Below are 26,038 nucleotides of genomic sequence, written 5' to 3'. Positions count from 1 at the left end.
TTCCACAATGTGACATGCCACACGACTTTATGGCTGGCCACGTGACTTGGTATGCTTTGTCATTCTGCAATTTTATTTTAAACTATGCCACTCGTTTCCGACCCATCCCACAATTCCAAGATGAGATCTTCAATTATAGTTATTGTTCACAACAGAAGGCAAGGCTATAACACGACCAAAACAGGATCTTAGAAAGTAGCATGTGTTTAAAATTTATTCATAACTGATCCTCGAGGTATAACTAACTGATGAAACAGGATGTTTTTCTAATTGGCCGGTTTAATTTCGTTGATTAGTGTCTGAAAAAAAGGAAGATGCATTGTTGTTAACTTCACTTAGTCATTTTGATTGTTTTTTTAACAAAGGGTCTGAGGGCAATGAACAAGCATGGTCATGATGATCATGGGGCTGTTGGTTAAATAAAAAATACTTTGGGTGAATTAAAACTGACATGTAACAGTGTTTGTTTCTTTTTCACCTCCTCATTTCCAAATATCTAAAAGTCAAACCATCAATTTGGCGATATAGGATGGGATATGAAATGCGCTAACATTCCAGTTTTGTCTAAAAACTCCATTAATGTCAACACTAAATAAACACGAAATATCCAAGGGTCCAACATCAATCTCAGGTTAATATGTTTGGAGACGTTTATCAATAGAACGCATAAGTATTCCTTTCGTAATAACAATCATTTTTAGTATTGATTAAAGAGAAAATAATTGCAATGCAATCTTAATTGAAATGGAAAATGTCTCATCACTCCAGTCCAACATGCAATCTTGCAAAGGTCACCAAAGCCTATGTGACCTTGAACCTTTCCCTGACACCAAGGTGAGTACTGGGGCGAGTTGGAGGACTTCATCGTCATGGGTATGGCACTGTTGAGAGGGCTGACCTCGCATGGATCTCTTTGATTTGTTGTGCTGCCACATGAAAGCCCGCTGATCTGCTCTGAGCGGTGTGAGTCAACCTTGGTAGAAGAGAGGCAAGGTGAAATATTTATGTGTTAATATATTGCACAACATAACATACTTGTTAAAGTGTTCACAAATACATACTAGCAAATTTAAATACATTAATTAGACTAGTAAGTTTTGTTTCACAATGCACTTTTTTCATAATAAGTTTATTTTTTTTACAAAATTCTTATTTTTAATGTTGCATTACTTATTTCATTAGTTATAATGCTTTATAATTCTTGCCTTTATGTATTGCTTTCAAAGTACCTGTATCAATATATTGTTGTTTCTTAAATGAATAAAGAGAGTGATTTATTGGTTAACAAGGGCTGTTTGTAAAACATGCATGCCCCCCATATGGGCTCTCCATTGTAGTGACAGCCATTGTGTGCATATGTTTTTTGTCACTGTGATCTTGACCTTTGACCTAGTGACCTGAATATCAATAGGGGTCATCTGCGAGTCATGATCAATCTACCTATCAAGTTTCATGATCCTAGGCATAAGCGTTCTTCAGAAATCATCCGGAAGCCATGTAACTATTTCGGGTCACCATGACCTTGACCTTTGAACTAGTGACATGAAAATCAATAGGGGTCATCTGCGAGTCATGATCAATGTACCTATGAAGTTTCATGATCCTCAGCATAAGCGTTCTTGAGTTATTATCCGGAAACCATTTTACTATTTCGGGTCACCGTGACCTTTGACCTAGTGACCTGAAAATCTATAAAGTCATCTGCCAGTCATTATCAATCTACCTATGAAGTTTCATGATTCTAGGCATAAGCGTTCTTGAGTTATGATCCGGAAATAATTTTACTATTTCGGTTCACCGTGACCTTGACCTTTGACCTGAAAATCAATAGGGATCATCAGCGAGTCCTGATCAATTTACCTATCAAGTTTCATGATCCTAGGCATAAGCGCTCTTGAGTTATCATCCAGAAACCATTTTACTATTTCAGGTCACCGTGACCTTGACCTAAAAATCAATAGGGGTCATCTGCCAGTCATGATCAATGTTCCTATGAAGTTTCATGATCCTAGGCGTTCTTGAGTTATCATCCGGAAACCAACTGGAGGACGGACCGTCAAACCGACCGACTGACATGTGCAAAGCAATATACCCCTCTTCTTCGAAGGGGGCCATAAATATGAGTCTATATTTAGATGAAATACCGCCAATATCACCTTTCACCCAAAATGAAAAATATCTTTCTAAAATAACAATTATTAAGAAGAAACAACATTTAAAATTACAATGTTCATCCTTAACTCCATAACAAAATATTAGTTAAAAAAATATCCATGCTGAGCTGACGTTTCAGCAAACTACTGCGCCTAGGCTGCCCAAACATGGTTGACGGCTGACCTGACCACTGCTGCTGATGAAGCTGTTGCTGGGCAATAATGGGTTTGTTGCATGGATACTGTTGCATGGATACTGCTGGTAGCTAAATATGAAGCAGTTTGGTGATGTGTAAAGCTTCAAGCGATTGGAGAGAGATCTGTGACGATGTTTGTATCTAGGGGCACATTGCTGTGAAAGAACATAATCTGCAGTTACATACATGTAACTTCTTACTTACCATGTACAGGCAGATAGTGTTGCTGAAACAACATATGCATTCACTGCCCTGTATTGTATACCCACATCGTTCCGGATCAGTAAGAAGCCATAAAATAAATTGATGTTACTTTGTATCATTATTTCCACAGTATATCCGGGAACATAATTTGCTACACTTCATGACATGGTCATGTTTATTTCAAAGCCATTTAACGTTGCTTGCAGGTAATGAAAAAGCTACTGACCTAATAAAGAAAATTGAATGCTTATCATGTGAGCTTTGCCGATGAAAAACTTATAATTTTTCAAGGAAAGATAGTTGTTGATTTTATAGTAATACTGAATTTTATTTCAGAATTCATTGAGAAGTAAAACATGTCTATGGCTAGCGCAGATTCATTCTTTCCATTAAAAAAAAAATCACACAACCCGACATTTGTTAAACTGAAACTGTGAAGACCCCGGAATATTCACATTTAAATGTAGAACTAACAATTATCTACAGCAATCATTTTATAAAACATGTTTATTTTATTGTTTAATTCCTAAAAAATAGATATCGTGCAAGTTATCCGTATGTGGTATTTTTTATGTTGATGATAATTACCGATGGGTTATTATTCAACATTTCACTGAACAATAGGGGTATATACATATTTAGAAAAGTACACATTTTGAAACTTCATATTGGGCAAGCCATTGGATATCATTAGTCCAACGATTCTCAATTGTATTCCTTCAATGCAATACTTTAATATGAGGACTTAGTTAATCAATGTCAAACTTATGAAACAAACTACAGATATTTAATAGATTTTGGGTTCAGTCAAATTGTTCTCAAAAGAAAATACTTTGAACTATCAATACTGTGACAACTGTTACGCTGGGTCTTGCTGGTAACAGAGGGAATACTGAGTTAAGATGGGGTCAAAGTAATGACCGAACAGCATGAAACCCCACAAATTGTTGACTGCTTATTTTAACGAAAGGTAACCATTAAGTAATGCTTAATTATTGTTAACATGTATACATAGTCAGTTTATATAGTAGATAATTACTTCTACTGGTCATTATTTTTTTTCCGTTGTTTCCATTTCAAACAAATCTTGCAGTAACAATCAATTTTAAAGGAACAAAGCCCACAGGCCCCACTTCCTTGTCAAACATGTCCATATCGCCATGACCTTTCAGACCCACGCGACCCTGAAACTTACCTATACCCCAAAATGGGTACTGGGTTGACATCACGGATTCTGTAGCGAATAGTGTTGCCATAGATACGGTGCTGTAGACCAGGGCAACACATGGCGCTGGGATAGATGTGAAGAGGGTCACATCAAAGGCCCTGGGAACCAAATGGGCTCTGGAAAGGGAAGTGCGACCCACAACATGAGCAAAAGGGAAGTCTAATAAGGTGCATTGGCAGAGTGGATATTAAGTCTGCTTAGTGATCATGAGACCTGGGTTCAATGCCCTTTCAGGTATTGATCTCTGCATTTCCTACTTACATTACTAGAAAGTGAACATGGGAGTATCTCGATAAGCATGAGGATTTCAATGCAATCAGCTTATATTAATATGTTAATATTAAATATATGAATTGTACTGCCATATGAATAGTTTCTAGATTAAACATTAAGACATAGGATAATTAATATTTAATATGTACAAGATGATATCAAAAGGAACAATTAATGTAAGTGTAAATTGTGAACATGAAGTATAAATAGGATCCTGGTTTTGAGTCAGCAAAGGCTACGGAAATGGAGAACATTTTCTGCTCAAATTGTAATTTTCGTCAAAGAAAGTCTCTTCTTAGCCTAAGTCTGGGACGACAATCTACGCACATGCATTAAGACCCATTTTCCCAGGACGAGACAAATATTATAATCATCCATACTGAGCTGGCGTCTTTATAAAGTGCTGCAATTAGGTTGCTGTCCAAGCATTGAAGATGGCTGAACCGAGTCTTGCTGCTGCTGATGTTATTGTTGCTGTGCGAACATGGCCTGGTTGCTAGGATACCGTGGGTTGCTGATTGTCACCAGACAATGATCTGTGGCGATTGATGTATTGGGGTGCCTCTTGCTTTGAAAGGAAATAGAAAAGATATAAATTAAAGATTGCACAATGTCATACACATTAATCCCACTTCATTTTTCTCGCAGATTATAATGTCAGGAATGATTCCTCTTTCAGAAATGAAGCTCTTTCAACTAAAAACATTATTCACATTCATTACAAAGCGTCTATTTTTAGTTCCGTGTATTTTTAGTTGATAAGATTTTCTTTTAAACCAATACTCTACAATGTATCTCATCAAATTTAGATAACTTATCAAAATTAACTTTTGGATGCCCTAAAAACAGATTTCCGGAAAAACAATAGCTGTCTCCATCGAAAGACATATGAACCCCCAAAAACGCTTTTTTCGAAACCTAAACGCATATTTTGAAACCCAAACGCTGACCCTAAGTTCAAGGTCCAAGCCAAAAGGGTCAAAATTTGTGTGCGTTTGGAAATGCCTTGTCCATATACACATGCATACCAAATAAGAAGGTTACATCTGAAGCGACATAGAAGTTATGAGCATTTTTCGAAACCTAAACACAAAAGTGTGACGAAAAGAGAGAGTGGCAGACAGACGGACAATGCGATCACTATATGCTCTCCTTCGGGGGCATACAAATTAACAAAATAAGTCTGAATATTGTTATTAAGCATTTCACAATTGTAAGTTGTGTAGCTGGGGTTTGTGTAGTAAACAAAAGTGGGTATAATTTTCAACTTTTATTTTAATTAATCATATAAATGATAATGGTCTGATGGTCTGAAATATAATTACATAAAGTATTTTAAGATAAATTTTAAATCAGATAACTGAATAAAACAATATAATTCAAATAATATAATGATTACTAGTATAACAATAATACACGTAAATACACTTACAATAATAAAATGACTCACCAGTGACTAGATGCAGACAGAACATAAAGATGGACGGTTTATAAGCAATTGAAAAATGCTTACAAGGTTTTATAACGAACTGAACCAATTGTTTTAGATATATACAATCATAAAGATGTTTCTAAAATCATCTCACCTAAAAAGCATTAACGACTAATAACATAACTTGCTCATTGATCACCTATCAACTCAAAAAATATTTATTGGAGTGTGCGATATGAAAAATTGATTTTTCATTTCCCACAATTTCACCAAAAGTAATAATTACAATTTATAAAACAAAAGAAAAAAGCATAAAGATTTGTCACTGTTGGAAATAATAATTACTTAAGTTATACACTTAAAGAAATGCAAAACAATGATAAAGCTGTGTCTCTCATGACTATATTAATAATTAACAAGAATTGTGACACCGTAAGAGTTTCGCGGTATGGAATGAGTTGGGAGACCAAATCATATTGAAAACCGATTATTTATGTGCATTTGATGAGGTTACCATTATTCTCGCAGAGAGTAATAATTTTTCGTGGCCGTTCGATTAGATGCTTAACCAAGTAAAAATACATTTCTCATGTCAATAATATTTAATACTTTCAAAGAGCAAACAATTGCAGTTTTACGGACATCCCAATTCTTAGCCAAAACACTATTGACTGACATACAATCTTTTTCTGTCTTTATAATTTTTTTTCAATCGAAACATCTTCATTCCTTTTCATAAGCTAATGTTGTATTAAATGTGCAATGCCTTCAGCGGTTTAATTTTTAAATACAAATATTTTGCGAGATATTCTTTTTTTAGTATTTATGTAACTTTAAAATTTAGAATACGTCTTTTCAATATTATATTGATTAAGGATCAACTTGTAGAGCTGGATAGGAAATTAGCTTAATGTTCCCTTTTAATTACAAAAAAACAAACATATTTTGAAACCAATTTGAAAACCTTATGTAGGGAATTTTAGGCTGTCAAAAGTGAAAAACATTTTTGACATTTCATTTAGGACCAATTACCAGCCACGAAAAAGACAAAAACAACAATAGCTAACCTTGGCCACCATGTTGTTCCACTGCTGCTGTGAGAGTCGTGGATAGTTGCGAGCCCATGGGCATAATTATCCTTCTGCTGGGACCCACAATGCTCAACCTGGATGGCGGCTGAAGGAGCCCGGATTGGTACCGCGGTGACATTGGGCCTGGAGTACCCTTTATTTTGGCGTTGTGGCAATGTTCATTAGCTCAGCGTTGTTTTATGGGAATGCAAGTGATCTAAAAAAAGATATTATATGTGAATTTGAATAACCTCGCACCACCCAGTCTATGTTGATGCGATGGCAGTATGGAAATTATTGATGCATGCGCTTATAAACCATGCCAATATAACAATCCCACTGGGTGGATTGTTCTTCTTGACCCCCTGAGTACTACGTGAACAATGCATCAATTATAACCTTTATTGAATTACCAAGGGAGCTTACCTGTTGAGATGTTGGGACCGTTTTAGAGTGAGGGAACCTGGTGACCCCACTGGTGAGTGTAAGGCGCCTGGGAAAAGATGAGAAACATCTGCATTAATCTCAGAAATGTATTCAAGTACCAGTAAAATATAACCAACAAGCAAATTTGTTGAATTGATATCCCCCGCCAATATGCTTCTGGACACAAAAGTGTTATATTTGACACTAAAAAAAGCATTTTTTCAAGATACAAATGGCCATTACTCCGTTATTTACAGATGGTTTACAATGCCATTTTGCGTGCATCATTCTCTTATTCATATATATACTCATACCAAGTTTCAATGAAATCGGCCAAAGCACGTCCAAGATATGGCTCTGGACGGACGGAAAGACGGAATGACGGACAATGCCAAAACAATATCCCTCCGCCTATGACTGGAGATAAAAATAATAAAATGGCATCAGGAAGACAGTGACATTTGTTTCACAAAAATCATTTTTATTATGTTTTAATTGTGTTGATTGATTTGTAAAATGAATATGTACAGTACATTTTGTACAAATACAGTCTACATGTACCTTGCTTAATTTACTCCAGAGGCAATACAACATGTATATATATTATACAACTAATGTCATACATTCACTTTCAGATGGTACAAGTTGACCACTTTAATAGAAAACAAGGGACAAAATTGTCACAAAACCAGGTTTTCATTGTGAAAAAAAATCTGATAAAGGGAGAAAACTCAAACTGAACTTTTGAAATGAACAAACAAAATTAACCCCCTTTGTAAGTTTGTTTTTAAAAAAAATCTATTTTTAGTCGTGGCGACCTTGACATTGGAGATATTGACGTGATTCTTTCGTGCGACACACCGTCCCATAATGGTGAACAAATGTGCCAAATGATTTTAAAATCTCACAATGAATGACATAGTTATGGCCAGGACAAGCTCATTTATGGCCATTTTTGACCTTTGAACTCAAGGTGTGACCTTGACCTTGGAGATATCGACGTAATTATTTCGCGCGACACACCGTCCATTGATGGTGAACAAATGTGCCAAATGATTTTAAAATCTGACAATGAACGACATAGTTATGGCCGGGCAAGCTTGTTCCGCCCGCCCGCCAGCCAGCCCGCCCGCATTCGCCAATCTAATAACCTGTTTTTTCCTTCGGAAAACCTGGTTAACAAGGGCTGTTTGTAAAACATGCATGCCCCTCATAAGGGCTGTCCATTGTAGTGGCAGCCATTGTGTGAGCACGATTTTTGTCACTGTGACCTTGACCTTTGACCTAGTGACCTGAAAATCAATAGGGGTCTTCTGCGAGTCACGATCAATGTACCTATGAAGTGTCATGATCCTAGGCAAAAGCGTTCTTGAGTTATCATCCGAAAATCATTTTACTATTTCGGGTCACCGTGACCTTTGACCTTAAAATCAATAGGGGTCATCTGCGAGTCATGATCAATCTACCTATGAAGTTTCATGATCCTAGGCAAAAGCGTTCTTGAGTTATCATCCGAAAACCATTTTACTATTTCAGGTCACCGTGACCTTTACCTTTGACCTAGTGACCTCAAAAACAATAGGGGTCATCTGCAGGTCATGATCAATCTACCTATGAAGTTTCATGATCCTAGGTGTATGCGTTCTTGAGTTATCATCCGGAAACCATTTTACTATTTCGGGTCACTGTGACCTTGACCTTTGACCTAGTGACCTCAAAATTGATAGGGGTCATCTGCTAGTCATGATCAATCTACCTATGAAGTTTCATGATCCTAGGCGTATGCGTTCTTGAATTATCATCCGGAAAACATTTTACTATTTCGGGTCACTGTGACCTTGACCTTTGACCTAGTGACCTCAAAATCAATAGGGGTCATCTGCGAGTCATGATCAATCTACCCATGGAGTTTCATGATCCTAAGCGTATGCGTTCTTGAGTTATCATCCGAAAACCATTTTACTATTTCGGGTCACCGTGACCTTGACCTTTGACCTAGTGACCTCAAAATCAATAGGGGTCATCTGTGAGTCATGATCAATCTACCTATGAAGTTTCATGATCCTAGGCGTATGCGTTCTTGAGTAATCGTACGACAACCACCTGGTGGACGGACCGACCGACCTACCGACCGACCGACCGACCGACCGACATGAGCAAAGCAATATACCCCCTCTTCTTTGAAGGGGGGCATAAAAATCCTAGCTACCAAAATGAACATGAATGACCCGGAAATTTCGATAACATTGTTTGTAACAAGTTTATTATGATTGAAATACACAAAACAAGAGATGTTATTTTTCAGAAACACAATGCCCCCTTTTGCGCCGCTTTGATTTTTTTTTTCATTTTGAAAGTACAGATAATTATCTCCCTTTGAAGCTCATTACTTCCCTTGGATTTGTTTTTGTGACTTTTGACCTTGAAGGTTGACCTTGACCTTTCACCACTCAAAATGTGCAGCTCCAATAGATACACATGCATGCTAAATATCAAATTGCTATCTGAAACAACATAGAAGTTATGAGCATTTTTCGAAACCTAAACGCAAAGTGTGATGGACAGACAGACAGACTGAAGAACGGACAGTCCGATCACTATATGCCCTCCTTCTGGGGTATAAAAATCACAAATTAATCATGTGGATAAGGTAACCTCGTTTGTCCTGAAGTCCACACTCAAGAGTCCACTGCAGCTTATGTCTGCCCAATGCTTGACAGAGTTTCCAGTCGTTCAGCTGTTAAGAGTCTGCTGTTCTGGGAAACCGATCTTCGATTGTATAACTCTGAGAAGAAAATCCAAGACTTTTATTTCTTTGTTTATAGAACACTCCACACATTACAATGTGTTTATTTGTTAATGTGTTGTTGTTTTTTGGACCAAATAGAGCAGTATTTCAGTCATGGTTATTCAGTCAGTAAGTTTACATTCTCTTCCTTGTATTGGGTAAACTGGTTTATAAGAAAACAAAATATACATACTTGTGCTAATAACTGAAAAATGCCTAACTTGGGCATGAATGCTCGTAGACATTATTTCATGACCAATATCTACACAAATTATGTGGTCACATTTAGAATTTAACGTAATTTCTAATTCTCAACAAACTCAGATTACCACAAGAGCTGTCTCCATAGGATGACATATGCCCCAGAAAAACGCGTTGATAGTTATGTAAGACAGCTAAATAACAGAACGAATTTTCAAAACCTAAATGACGACCCTAACTTCAAGGTCATGGCCACTGGGGTCAAGATTTGAGTGCGTATGGAAAGGCCTTGTCCTTATACACATGCGTACCAAATATGAAGGTTACATATGAAGGGACATAGAAGTCATGAGCATTTTTCGAAACCTAAACGCAGATTTCGAAACCTAAGCGCGGACCCTAAGTTCAAGGTCAAGGTAAAAGGGGAAAACATTTGTGTGCGTATGGAAAGGCCTTGTCCATATACACATGCATACAACATATAATGAAGGTTACATCTGATGCGACATAGAAGTTATGAGCATTTTTCGAAACCTAAACGCAGATTTCGAAACCTGAATGAGGACCCTAAGTTCAAGGTCAAGGTCAAAGGGGTCAAAATGTGTGTGCGTATGGAAAGGCCTTGTCCATATACACATGCATACCATATATGAAGGTAAAATCTAAAGGGACATCGAAGTTATGAGCATTTTTCGAAACGCATATTTCAAATCATAAATGCGGACCCTAAGTTCAAGGTCAAGGTCAAAACTTGTGTGCGTATGGAAATACTTTGTCCATAAACACATGCATACTTAATATAAAAGCTACATCTAAAGCGACATAGAAGTTATGAGCATTTTTCGAAACCTAAACGCAGATTTCAAAACCTAACCGCGGACCCTAAGTTTAAGGTCAAAGGGGTCAAAATTTGTGTGCGTATGGAAAGGCCTATGAAGATTACATCTAAATTGACATAGACGTTATGAGCATTTTTTTAAAAAGTGTGACGGACAGACAGACAGATGGACAGTGCGATCACTACATGCCCAACTGTGGGGGCATACAAATATCTTACATACAAACTACGGCTGATCTTTAAACTGTCTTATCTGATAACAACTTGTACAGTAGATACATCCGTTTCACAATCTACAATTGAACTGTCAATGTTACCCGGTAGACTGTTAATGGTTTGTCAAACCATATACAATGGAAAGTTTGAAACCATCTAAACTGGGACAATTATAAAACTCATGTTAGGAGGGCATTGCATTTTGAAGTGGAAGTAATTTACCCAAGTGTCTGATAAATCCCTACAAAGTGAACAATGGATCCAACAATAAGTAGGAGTTACCATTTTAAGATATATTTATCCTTAATACAATTTATTTTTTATTTTAAGCATATAGGTAACATACCCTTATATGAGTAGTATTTTCATTTAACAAAGATGTTACATAATATACATGCATTTTCTAATTTTTATTCACAGCAACACAATGTTCACTAAGCTCTTATGATTGATTTGTTTACTTGTCAATCTGGATTATATCCTGGAAACGGGCTCGGGAGCGTTTCAATCAGCCTTTGGCTTTCGATTCAATCAAACTAAAATAAATAGGTTGTTTAACTAAGCAGCAACATAAGCATAATTCAAATTTTGAAAACTTGGATAGTGAACTAGACAATGACACCTCTTAAATGTGTAAAATTGCAATCAAATACATGTGATAGAAATGTGCCGTTTAGATCGTTCATAAAACAGTTCCGTGAGTTAGACAGCTCAGACTATTTTGTAAATAGTGGAGCTAATTATTTAAGCACACTGAGACTACTTAGCTCTCACGCTGTAACAGACATAGTATATACACAAGACAAGAGAAGCTACTGTATTTTACCGTATTAACATCGCCTCTGTGGATGTCACCCTAAGCATCATCATTGACTCAATAGCAATTTCAGGAGATTGTTGCACTCAGTTTCCTCCATTGTCATGTTGCAAACCCTGCTGAGGTGATTGTTGTTGTTGAAGTGCTCTGCAGTTTGTCGCGCTTGCTCTATCAGGGTCCTGGATGTGAGGACTAGTGCTGTCCGGAAATGGAGCATCGCCAAGTATCCCCGATGATTGTCAGATTGACTATGTTCATCTAGGATTAAAACCTGTTTAATACCGGAAAAAAATCATAGAGTGTATCTAATGTCGGATGTGTTTCCTACGTCAACCTGAGAAGTTTACTTTTATTCTCCTAATGTATGTTGTATTTAAGAACTGTGATCAAGATTAACACAACAAAACATTCCACATTGGAAATACATGACTGCAATACAGAACACACTTACACCGTCCACAAATCTTAAATCTTAAAATAAGCCTACTAACCTTATGCGTTTCCTGATCAGATTTCACTTTGGGGACATGGGTTGGGACAGGAGCTGACGGTGCATGTTTGGTCTTTTAGTCTGGTTTGGTGTCCACTGCCATTTCGTGAGTCACGAGTCTGTAACAGCCGGTCAGGGGCTTGAGTGTGGCTTAGCTGGTCAACTTGGCTGACGGCTTTGCTGTCTATGAATCCATGAGGACTTGACTGGTAACCGTGGATCCACATTGATAGTTCGTATTAACAGTATTGTGTTTTAATTCATGTATGGTTCTTGGCAGTGAAAGGAAATTACCTCCACAGCTTGGAGATGTATCTACCTGAATTGCATATTGTCCTTGCGGTGTCTGTTATTCAGATGGATTGTAAAGTACCTGGCCTTTCTTCATGTAAGAAAACTGATTATTTATCTATCCTGTATGTCAATGCAGCACGAGCATCAATATGCGAGCAGTCTATATCAACGTTCAGGGCACATAATCAGCAGTTTCCTTCTCGTATACAAGATTATCATATTAAAGCACGTGGCATTTCAATTATGTTCACAACAAAGGTGTTTTTTATTCAATGATGACATTCATTACTGTTGAAATAATTGCCACAATCTTATGATATCAGTTGTAGCCTGTTCAGTGAACTGAACAGCTGGATGAGGACTTGCTGACATATTGCAGATTGAATGTGTATTCTCTTACATTCCCACTGGTTGATAGACTGGCCAATTTCAAAAAGAATTCATATAAAGAGGTACTTGAGTGACACACAAGCAAATATTTAGTCCGCACACAAATATTTGTACAATAGTTACTACACATAACATAATTTCTTGCACATACATAACCTGAAATAATACAAGATTCTAGTTGGCTTACACAACATAAAAGGGAATAACATTTAACAATACTCCAGTCATATGTGCAGGTCTTCAGATTTAGCATGTACAACAGGAGTGTCATAGAGTATACAGAAATAATTCCCATGTCAGCCTTTTATGGAAACTATTTATAGACAATTAGATTGTCTCTGGATGGAATCGTTATGTAACTTCTCAACCAAAATACACTTAATATTAAAAGCAGAATAGCCAGATTTTGTCCATCCTGTTTGTCAATTTAAGATTCATACACAATTAACAATGTAATTATTTACAATCATACAGTATCATCAGCACAAAAAATAACCAATGCCCCACTATGTGTTCTAAATCTATAATATAATTTACTGAAAAGATCCATATGTTTTCATCTTAAGATTACTTAAACTTGTTCATATTTAAAAAAGTTTTTTAAAAATGTTAAATAAATTTGCTATGTTTTGAAGTTATTATTCATTATTCATTTTTTTACATTCATCTAGAAATGGTAGTCTAAAAATAGCACAAGTATCATGTGACTGTATATGTATGTACAAACAATTATTTAAATGGTCCTCTCATTTCATACACAGCTTATGACAAATGGTAAATTAAAGGGCAATAATGAAACAAATATTTTAACAATATAACACCAATAGTACATTTAAGTTCTAATGTTCAAAGACAAACTCAAAATTGTATAAGTAAAACACAATATGTGTACACATATATGTTGCATCTGCAACTAAACACATATATTTTTTTAAAATATAAAACACTTCAATGTTTGTATGCTAACCAACACATTGTCAATGAAATACTAATCCCTAATTACAACAACTAATACATACATGTACACACTATTCCACTCTGAACACCAGGATGTTGTCGTCCCACTGTCCCACAATGATAGATGATGTGGTGCTGCTGTAGCAGACTGACTGTGGCCACCTCACTCCATCCTCCTGAGTAGCAAGAGTAGCCAGCTTACTCTGCCCCTCCCAGCCCACCTGTAGTACAGTGTGGGACAGGTATCCACAGACCAGCACCTGGCCTGCAGGGGTCACATGTAGACCCTCTGGGACACCTAGTGCTGGGTCTGTGAATGTAGCCAGGAGTCTGCCATCCCTGGCCAGGGTGAGAAGCTTGCTCTGGTAGGGGCTGGTGATGTACAGCCTGTCTCCTGTGGGACTCACAGCACACTTGTATACTGCTAAACAGAGTAACATCAAGATATTGAATTACTGTTAATGTTAAATAATCTTATTAAACATACTGCAGTGATATTGTATTACGCATATGTTGCTATAAAGAGGCCTTTACACATCTAAAATATATGCATACATTTCAATGATTCAATAGTTAAGTGTGACAATAAACTTCAGTAGCAGAGCTATTGTGATAACCTTTGAAATGTTGAAATGCGACTGGTGAGTTAGATATGAATTGAAGCAAAACAATTACACAGATGGAAACAATTACACATACTAAAACAATTGCACAGTTCTATCAACAGGTAAACATAGTGTTCATGTACAATCATTAACCAACCACAAAATTAAGACAGGGTCAGAAAGTGTCTCTTTCCCAGGAACTCAGTTTCTATTTATAGACATGTCATGTAGTTACTGTCAAAATACTTCACTACTCATGTTTATAAATCAATATTTCTGAATCTTGTTTTGACTACATTGTACTGTACATGTAGTATTCAAGGGCACATATGAATTATAGAACAATTTTTTTATAATACATCAGCGGGTTTTCTGCTATTACATCTGAATTTTATTTTATTATCATCTCACAAAGTATGTAACTATAATTTATATTATTTTTTCAAAATAACAAGATAAAGGCCTAATGGGTCAATATTTGTTGATTAAAAAAATAAATCCCAACTCGGTTCATTTAGTCAATAAAAATTCCCAAATTTGTCATTGTATGAATTTAAAATAACACAATTTGACTAGACTCCTTTGTCCACAATGGCTAGACAAATCCCTGTACATAATACACATGTTATCAGGATGGATTCACAATGATTCTTACCTGTATAATCACCTGATCTATCTCCATAGAGACTGCAGATCAGTTTGCCATTCAGTGAGTATTTGTACAATTCTTTACCAGAGGTGACAAAAAGGTCTCCTTGGTGATGGGTAATACATGTACATTCATGTTGTAACTGAAACTTCCTGCCAGAAACAAGCTTTCCCTGGTTGACAGTGATAAACTGGACCTCATGTATCTTGCTATCATGGTCATTCACAGCCACTGCAACCTCACTGGATGTGATCAAACATATGTCCCATGGCCCAGCAGTCACATCCCAGTGATTCACCACCTGGTACTGCTGGTTCAGCAGCTTGATCCTCTTATTCTTCGAGTCTGCGACCAGCACCTGCCCATCAGTCAGAACACATATGCCTGTAATACTACATTCATATGAATCACTTGGTATTCTCACATTGTGCACAGACTTCCGCTGGACGTTAAACGCCTTGCCTGACTTTCCTAGCAGAGTCAATGCTTGCTGTATTATATGCTTACATTTTATGCTGGCTATAAGACAGAGCTCCTTATTATCTCCAATTTTCTGAACAAGTTCATGGAATTGTGACAAGTCATTGTGAAGAGTGGTGCATTTATGAATAGAACTTGTAACTGACTCTTTAATACTTAAAACTTCATCTTTCATCTCGTTAAGTTCCTTCGTAGTAATATTATCAAATTCATTCACGATAGAGAGAACACTCCTACACATCTCTTCTTTTAAATATTGCTCATTTCCGCCTGATGTACCCACAGAATTATTATCACATTTATCTATATAAGTATTTAAATTGCCAAGCATTTGCTCTATCATAACTGCACTATGTTCCTTGTATGTTCTCTGCAATGACTGAATGCTGGCCTTCTGACTGATTTGCAGGGTTTTAATTTCCCCCAGGACAGTTTCCAGCTCCACTGACAGCCCCTCTAGGCCTGTGGGCTGCGAGTTGGTCAGCTCCGAAATCTGGGTCACTTTACTGCACTGGCTGAAATAAACAATTAATACATGTACATACTAAGGAATAGTAAGTGATATTATGTAATGCTTCAAACAAGTATAAAGTGTCAAATAAAAACATACATGGACAATAAATTAACGCTTCTTGGGCTTAACCCTTAAAGCGCTGGAGCTGAATTTTAAAGGCCTTTGCAAACAGTTTGGATCCAGATGAGACGCCACAGAACGTGGCGTCTCATCAGGATCCAAACTGTTTGCTATTCTGATAGTATTCTTTGAAAAAAATGAAGAAAATGCTTATTTTACAAATTCAGCAGACGACATTTTAGCAGACGACAAATTTCCCAGCATTCAAAGGGTTAATATGGAGGTATATAGATTTGCACTTTTCCATCCATCTGCGTGACTTTTCTGGCTTATATAACTCAACATGTATTCCTGCAACTTTAAAGTACAGTAACCAGGCATGTGAGCTAATGCACACCTCTATATGTTGTTTCTGTTGTTTTCATCATAATTGTAGTAATGTCTCATATTTATACATAAATGACATTTTAAAATATGTGTAGAGTGTAAAATAATCAGTATTGCTTGCTACAAGAGGACTAACACTTTACATTAATATTTATCATTGTGTAATTTTACCCACATGCATAGTTTGATATATCTGTACAGCTGATAGAGGGATGAACTAATCTTAAAGCATTACCCACCATGTGAAATTATGCACCTTGATATTTTTTTTTTTTTTTTATTTTACATAAGAAGAGTTATGTGACAATCCCTTTAACCAAACGATAATATTTTTTCAATTGCGAGAAGCGTTACTCAAATAGAGGGATACTTCTACAGTAACATAGTAATTGTCAGGTTAACTTGTGCAACTCCATGTTTGTTCATAATTTAAAGAGATTTGTGCAGTTGTGGGACAAATTGGATTGTAGAGGTATCCATGTACTAAGAATACATTTCTAGTAGTTAATATTGTTTTCAGTTTTAGTATCATTGTACACCTTGACCACACTATCCATAATAACACATGCAAGAAAAGATCATTAATGCTCTTCCATCCCACAAAAAAACTAGCATGACGTATATTTAATGTCTATTCCCAAACTCAGTATGTCCAGTCTAGCCTGTGATGAGCGACTTATCACATGCAACCTGGTCTACTATCTCCCAATATTTGTTGTTGTTATTTAACCTCTTGTGATTATTTTGCTTTTGTTGTTGTCATGTGATCTATTTGTGGAAAAGTAAAGACGCCATTGTTAAATGTTTGAATGGTCAGGTTAGTGTGTGCAAACAATATGTTTGTTCAAAATGTTCCTAATTATTCTTGAGTTATCATCAGGAAACCATTTTACTGTTTAGAGTCACTGTGACCTTGACCTTTGACCTAGTTACCTGAAAATCAATAGGGGTCATCTGCCAGTGATGATCAATGTACCTATGAAGTTTCATGATCCTAGGCGTAAGCATTCTTGAGTTATCATCCGAAAACCATTTTTCTAAGTTGAGTCACCGTGACATTTTAATTGTCAGGTAAACTCGTGCAACTCCATGTTTCTTCATAATTTTTTGACATTAATGCAGTTGTCTTAAATGGGTTAAAATTCAATGATTAAATGCATTTAATAATGGCAGTACTGTAATATAACTTTTATCATAATTGAAAATCTGCTTATAATATTATTATGGGTATAACAAGGAACTAAAACTGACTACTAAATCTTTATAATTTCATGTTGTAATCTTCTGTGACCTTTGACCTATTGACCTTAAAATGGATTGACCTCTTAATATTCCTCGATGTAACAGTAACCCAGATAAGCTGTGTATCGGCGTTTTTCACCCTATTAAAATGTTTAAATACGCAAAGAAATTCAATATAATGCGTATTTTAAACGCAATCAATTCGACTTTCACGTTTATTCTTTAAATTTGATGCGTATGATATGAGTCTCGATCGAAAATGCTTCGCTCAATTTCGGTAATTTTTAATTGGAATAATTTTCGTACGGCGGCGAAGATTTTATTCATTCAACAGTGAGCAGGCGCCTGGGTGACGGAGGAGCAAAACAGTCGAAGATATTCAAACGCTATGCGGACTAAATTTCAAAACAAATTAAGCGTCTGACCAAAATATTTATGACGTGCATTTGTAAAGTGTCTGTACTTTCAGTTTCTATAACGATGCGTAATAAAAATGTCCATGCGAGGTCGAAAGACATGCGCGATTGTTGCGCTAAATGTATGTCGATCGCAAACTTTTTCCAACCACGTACAAACAACGCAATCATTTGTGTTATCGATTTCTTATCCACTGTGTATGCAGCAGTTGAAAGTAGCTAGTTGACATCCAAAAACATGACGGAAAGTCCGACTCCGTGATTGAAAAAAACTGTCAAAAGTGGTAAAAGTCATATCCCTGGTTAGAAATGGTTTACGTTGATAGGGCAGAAATAAAAGTTGAAATGTGCATACTGCAACCAGTCTGTGCAACAAAAGTAAAGCATACATGAGTTTGAGGTATAAATGTTAATAACATATTTCACCCTTTTTAAATACTGAAATCACCCTATTTTTCAAAATCAACGAGTGAAAACCCTATTACCCAAATAATTATCTGGGGCACTGATGTAAACATAAAACATGTTGCCTGGCTGTAAGTCAAAGCATTCCCTAGATATATTGTGGAACACAATTGGTCTACGGACCAACGGACTAAAGAACAGATGCAAAGCAAAATAACCCTGCTTCTTACAAACTGGTCCTCTATTTCTAAATATAGTCCGAGTATTAACATTCTAGCCTGTGATAAGCGGCTTATGACATGCAACCCAGCGATTTTTTTTTCTTTTTTATAAAGTACCTGTAAAAGGTATACTTTCCCAATTGAAGAAAAACTACGAAATTCCAAATTGCTGTCTGAAAATTTCCAAAAAGAAAGACAAATTAATTCATTTTTTTTCAAAAAGTGCATTTTCTGCAAGTTAACAAACAAGTACAAGAGGGCCATGATGGCCCTGTATCGCTCCACTGCTGAAAAAGGCTGAAAATATTCTTGGTGTGTGCAAATACTTAAATATAGGCCCTATTTAAGCAAATGTACACTTTTGTGACCCCTGGGCTAGGTCAAATTTAACCCCAGGGGCATAATTTGAGCAAACTTTGTAGAGGACTACTATATCTCACTACATACGAAATGTGGTAGCCCTAGGTCCAACAGTTAAGGACAAGAATATTTTGAAAGTTTTCACAAAATAAGCAAGATATAAGCGTACACTAGGCGCCCCGCGATTTTTGCCTAAATCACCCACCACCGCGTATGGGCCAGCGTGGCAAATCGCAGTGATTCGCCGCAAATTGCGGTGAATCCACTCTGTGGTTGATTCACGGTGATTTCACTGCGACCATCTGGCGATAAAGATCAGCTGTAGAATCATTGCGAAAACACCGCAAATCGCCTTGATTCGCAGTGACTACTAGATTTAAATTTCAACTTATTAACTAATGTCATCACTATTGACGATCACATTAGATCGCGAAAATGTATTCCAATATGAAAGTAAACAGCGTGCTTGCTGAATGCCAAATCCTGATTTACAAACAATATCTTTATTTGTTGAAATAACAATTGTACAGTACGGCTCACGCAAAACCAACAAAGTTCGCGGGTACAGATTCTTTTGTTCTCAAGTTTCTCCGCAGCCACAACGAGTATTCACTCCGAAAGAAACAGGTACAGATAATAACCTGATATTTTTACTTCTACACGATTGTTTTAACATTTTGTCAGTTTCTCTGCATACTTCATACAATTACCATCGGATGTCATCTGTCAATGATTTTGTAGGTCAATAACCATACCGAACAAATTTTTATAGTTTAATATCGGAAACGAGACTTGCTTTAAACGTCGAAATAAACCATATCTATTTGCTTAAGAGTTGCTCAAATACACAGACGACACGAATTTAAATAATGTCGACCATTTGAATAAAATCAAATGTTGGTTTATTTGTAAATTAATACTTTCACTTCGTCCTGATTTTCATAAAATGACTTACATGTGCATTTAAAAAATTGACAAATTCAATAAACAGATATTGGTTTATTTTCACAAAATAAACTCGCTTTCTTGATTCCCAGAAAATGATGTGTACATGTTGCATTTAATCTAAATACAAATTAAGTTGTGTATTGGTCGTTGAAGAAGATTATGAAGTGTACATGACACTTAAGTGTGTAGTCAGTATACAATACAATAATTGTTTCAATAACGAAGGAACTGAAACAGAGCAACGGTTACAAAACAGCGTGTATGACATTCTTTAGGACTCTTATCATCAATATTAACCAGAATTCGCTTTTAAAATGGAAATAGGGCATATGCGGGATTATCGAGCAATGGATAAAGATGGAAGAAGTTGCATGAATGTGATTGAGACAGTTGAAACGTATGTATCGGGGAATAGAGAGACTCGGAGAAAATACGACGATTACATTCAGCGATTTTCCTCCTTCTTTATAAAGTACCGGTAAACGGTACTTTCCCAATCGAGCAAAAATTCCCAAATTCCCAATCGGCATCTGAAAAATCCCAATCGGCGTCCGAATTTTTTCTCAAAATGATCGAAAGTTTCGTAACAAAACCCAACTTTCGGCGAGCGAACAAAGGAATCGTATAGTTGTGTGTAACCACGCGCTCGATTAATATCTGGTTTTATTATTCAGCGCGTTCAATCAATAGAGTTGTTACTGTTTGCGGTTCTTTTGTCAGGCAGCCAGCGTACTGTTTGACGTCGGTTTGAACCTTATCGTAGTTTAAAATGCCCTCCAGCACTGTCTCTGTGGAAAGGTTGTTCAGTCTAATAAACAATCTTTGCACGACCAATCGGAACCGTCTATCACAGGACACATTGACAGCTCTAATGATGCTGTGCAGAGAGGGATGCCAGCAACTGAGTGATGATCAAACATCAAAGATTGTTGAAATTTTCAAAACAAGATGTGTTTGTGAAACACAATGTCCCCCTATATGACATTGGACCTTGTAGGATGACCTTGACCTTGTGAAGGATGACCTTGACCTTTCACCACTCAAAATGTGCAGCTTCATGAGATACACATGCATGCCAAATATGAAGTTGCTATCTTCAATGTAGCAAAAGTTATTGCAAATGTTAAAGTTGGCGCAAACAGACAGACAGACCAACGGACCAACAGGGCAAAAACAATATGTCCCCCACTACTATAGTGGGGGACATAAAATGAAAGCGAGAGACATTGCTTTATAAGCGATTTAAAACAACTAGTAATTGATTTTGTGTCTTCTATATAATATTTTGTTATTTATATCAACTTTATTACTTTAAGAAATGGTCATTAAGGCATGCCTGCAAATGATTATTTTAATGGGTATGTTCAATTTAGTTTGAACTTTATGATGTATTCAATAAGACCCAAATTTCAAGACGCGATTTTCCCAATTTAAGGATTTCACGACTCGATTTTTCCCAATTTTGAGGTTTTCACGACTCAATTTTTCCCAATTGGACCGGTACAGGTACTTTTCCCAATTGGACAAGGAAATCGCTGACATTACAATCAGTTATGAGTTCTCCATGGCTTCAAACTGTTAATTGCATACCAATAACGCAATTCACACTCCTCCAGTTGCGGTATCATACAGCTAGCTAGGTGCGAACACTGTTTTGTTTTATACGCAGCATTTAAAAAGTAAAAAATAACCTGTCAGGGACATGGGTGTGAAATACATGTTGAAATTTAAAAAAGGCTACTCTCTTATATCTGCCAACAATGCTAATAATCCCATATTGCTATAATCTTTGTGAAGATTAGACATGTACATGTAACGTAGGAAAATCGTTCTTCACTGAGTTGACCGTGAACGGGGTGAATCGCGGTGAATCACCGCGGAGATGATATTTATAGCATACACGGTGATCATGCTCGACCTAGCGTGATGATCGCGCGAGATCGCGATAATTTTTCACCCAAAATAAATAATTACCACAGAGTGTCGGTGATTTAGGCAAAAATCGCAGTAGTGTAATATATTTGTAAAAGCATTCGAACATAATATACAATAACACTTGTCATCAGCAAAATTTCAATAGCAACTTATATACCAATTATGGCCATACAACTTTTGCAGTTAGCACTTTGAAGGCTTTTTTTACCTGACGGTGTCCTGACCCGAAAAAAATATTATCCTTAAACAATTGACATGTGTTGAAAACCATATAGCATATCCCTTTATGCTATGTACTTTGTGAAACAATTGTTTTAATGTATGAAACCAATTTGTGTATAGTATTATCTGTCTACTCCAAATTAACACTGACCAACTATAAAAAAAACTATTTTGGTAATAAATAATATTTATTTCATACAATATTTGTCTGTAGAAGTGTAGTGTTAAGCACCCGCTTACAGTTTACAGTTTTTAAATTATACTATGTTAATATGACAGATGTGGTTTAATTTTTTTTAGATGCTTGATCTACATTACAGCCAACACGGAACAAACATAACCGCGGCTATGCCACGGCCTGAAATTTAGTTTGCGGCGGGCGTGTCGAGTGTTCACGGGCGTATTGCTGAGGCACTTGGCATCGATCTGCGCAATGACGCAGTCTGTTTTAACCTCGCCTACTTTCACGGAGTAAATCCGCCGCATACATACGCGGCAGATTGAGTGAAAAGATATACACCTACATGTACATTTGTGTAGCATAGAAACCTAGATTTATGCTTACATTTGTGTAGCATAGAAACCTAGATTTATGCTACTTTCATATTAATTATTTTCACGTTTTAATAAGCGATATGGCACTAAGAGCGCTTTAACAAATTATCGTTGAACAAATTACGCACAATGTTAATGTTTCGTTTGATTCTGAAATGAGCTTTCTTAAATTTGTAATCCGCAACACACTTCCGAATTTTAATGCTAATGCTACATTAACAAATTCTAGCGTCAAATAACCAGTGCTAAAATATCCTTTGTCTCCATAAAAGCTCGCGAAAATTATGCAGACATGTACAACGTTGCATGGAAAGTTGGGTGTATTTGTGTTGTATAAACACATTCATCATGTCAGATGATTTATGCGTGTTAAATGGGGAAAAAACCGCCCCGATTGGGCGTTATTTCATCACATCTTTAAATGGTAACAAACGCCAAAATGTACTTGATACTTGAGAATAATTGCGAATGTGTGCGTGTCTTGAGCACTTTTATCGTAAATATTTACCGGAATTTCCTTTAAAACTGGAATATACGGGATTATCGGGTAATGATTAGCGATATCAACTGCATAATGTAAACAAAATGAAACTATTTATATACACATAGTCAAACAATAGTTATAATAAGCTGATAATTAACAAAACAATAATTAAGTGTTGGTTATTGATGTGGCTTCAACTGCTAATTGTCTCAGCTAATAATATAATAGCAAAAAAAACAAGCAATTATAAATCAACCAACTGCTGGATTCTTGACCACTCGTATGAGCCAACACATAATTACGTGACATTTATGTGTGAAATACATACACTACGGGCAGGAAACAAACTAACTTGGGGCCAGCCACATTAAATATGCTTAATGCTAATACACTTTGTCGTAAAAATTAAACCCAAACAAATATGTCTGTTGATCGTTTTAATATGAAGACAATATTCATACAGTGCAATAAAAGCACACAAAGTAACTTAAAGTACTTAAGCCGATTCTATAAATGACGATGGCAAATGATTATTGGAATCTTATTAATACATGCCTGTGATAATCGTATTTTGTTTTAATTAATTCGATTTTTTTATTTGCATTCTTTAAAATAATAATTATTTATATTGGATGACAGCAATTTCTTTAGAAATGGGAATGCAATCACTAAAAACAAAACAACAGCATGTTTTTTTATTAACTAATTTATCTATTTGAATCTGTGCGCATTAAATTAATTATGATTTTAAATATAATTATAATTGTTCTTTTAAATTTCTTGACTAACTAATCATTTAAAAAAGATTTGATTGAAGATGCGCATGGACTCGGCGTCATGTCGCAGATCGCGGCTTGCCTCGGCGGAAAGATGCGAAGCTTTGCTTCGAAATGCTTCAACGGCCGACGACGGCATCTACTTGTTTCGCATTGCCGCCGCGGTTCTCAAATATGTTGTTCCATGTTGGCTGTACTGTAATTAATCTATTCTATTATTTTAAACTTTGATCATTTTTGCTCTTTGTTCTTTTTTTTTGGTACTAATGTCTTAAAATTTACCATGTTGTATTAGTCAAAGATTGTTGATGAATGTCCCAGAAGTGGTTTAAATGCAATGCCAAGAGCTTGAATAATGACAATAACGATAAATCCAGAAATAAGCATTAGTGAAAAATATAATTGCCAACTAAGGCAAATGTCAAGTAAAGTACAAAATGGACGGTTTGGTCAATCAAATATATACATGTACCTCACACATCAATCAAGGCCGGGGCATACACACTATGGACTGATAAAATCCTAACAAGGGCTGTTTGTAAAACACACATTCCCCCAAATTGGCTGTGAGTTGCAGTGGTAGCCATTGTGTGATTATGTTAGAAACCTTTACTGCTTCAGGTCACTGTGACTTGACCTTTGACCTAGTGACCTGAAAACCAAAAAGGGTCATCTGCCATCTGTCATAATCAATGTACCTATGATCCAAGGCATAAGCGTTCTTAAGTTCTATTCCAGAAACCATTTTACTATTTCGGGTCACCGTGACCTTGACCTTTGACCTGAAAGTTGCTAACCACCGATAATTACTAGTAACGCCCATATTATATAAAATGGAATCACAGTTCATTTTTTATACTAACAAGTCATAATACTACACATAAACATTAAGAAAACACATTTCCTCGATGAGATACATAAATTATCCGAGTAGAATTAAATTGCTACGTCATGACCTTCGACATTGTAAATGGCGGACGTATTGTAATTAACATTGAACCCGCGTTCAATTAAAAAATGGCGATTCAAAATTACAAGTTATGGTCATTCAATAATGGAGAAAGCATTAACTGGATGTAACAAACATTTGATAAGGTTGTTAAACCAGATAACAACAAGGAAAATTTGGATAATTAAAGTTAAACTACTACTGGTAAGGCATTCTTAAGTGAATATATTTTGGACATGTATAGTAATCGGATAAACAGATAGATATACAAGATGTTCCATGCATTAAGATTGTGTTTTTGAACAAAAGCTGTCATAGGGATGATGATAATATAATGAGGATAAATATGTGATGGAACGGTGCTACTGGTACATATCTTAAATACTTAAATGTGTTAAAGACTTAAATGTTATGAACAAGTAATTTTAATGAGCATTTATTGTTTTTACAAATAAACATAGTATAGTGATAGAAATAATAAAAAGTTGTAAATGAACAGGTTTGTTTAGAAAAACTTAGTCGATATTGTTTGCACAAATTATTGATAAGTGTGTCCTTATCTTTGTGTACCAATTCATTAAAATATGTTGTTATTTATCATGGTATTTTTTATTTAATAAAGCAGTATAACTTTTTAAGATATTGTGTTACTCTTAGAGCATATTTGTATTAAAAAAGTGAATAATACAGACAAAAACACAATTAGCACGCTTCAAAATTGACCCCAGCATTTTAAGTTAGACTCCTCAAAATTTCAGTACAGGGGCATTGATGACTCCTGGTTTTAAAAATCTATTAAAATCCCTGATGATCGGTCCTCGCAGTGATTTTTACAATTTTTCTCATCTGAGTCTGG

The 26,038-nt window shown here is 36.0% G+C and overlaps 2 long non-coding RNA genes across 2 annotated transcripts; both read right to left on the bottom strand.

Moving 5' to 3' along the window:
- Positions 1-237: 237 nt before the first annotated feature.
- On the bottom strand, positions 238-7,446 carry LOC127847555 (uncharacterized). Its single transcript, XR_008034032.1, has 6 exons — positions 7,298-7,446; positions 6,984-7,050; positions 6,555-6,774; positions 4,436-4,623; positions 2,338-3,898; positions 238-973 (listed from the first exon to the last, which is right to left on the bottom strand). It is a non-coding gene; the product is annotated as an uncharacterized LOC127847555 (long non-coding RNA).
- A 508-nt stretch (positions 7,447-7,954) lies between these two features.
- On the bottom strand, positions 7,955-9,063 carry LOC127847558 (uncharacterized). The gene is made up of 2 exons (XR_008034035.1): positions 8,885-9,063; positions 7,955-8,739 (listed from the first exon to the last, which is right to left on the bottom strand). It is a non-coding gene; the product is annotated as an uncharacterized LOC127847558 (long non-coding RNA).
- Positions 9,064-26,038: the final 16,975 nt, after the last annotated feature.

This window comes from Dreissena polymorpha, chromosome 10, assembly GCF_020536995.1.
Source record: "Dreissena polymorpha isolate Duluth1 chromosome 10, UMN_Dpol_1.0, whole genome shotgun sequence".
NCBI lineage: Eukaryota > Metazoa > Mollusca > Bivalvia > Myida > Dreissenidae > Dreissena > Dreissena polymorpha.
The sequence above is the reverse complement of the archived record's forward strand: the minus strand, read 5'-3'. Positions and strand labels throughout refer to the sequence as shown.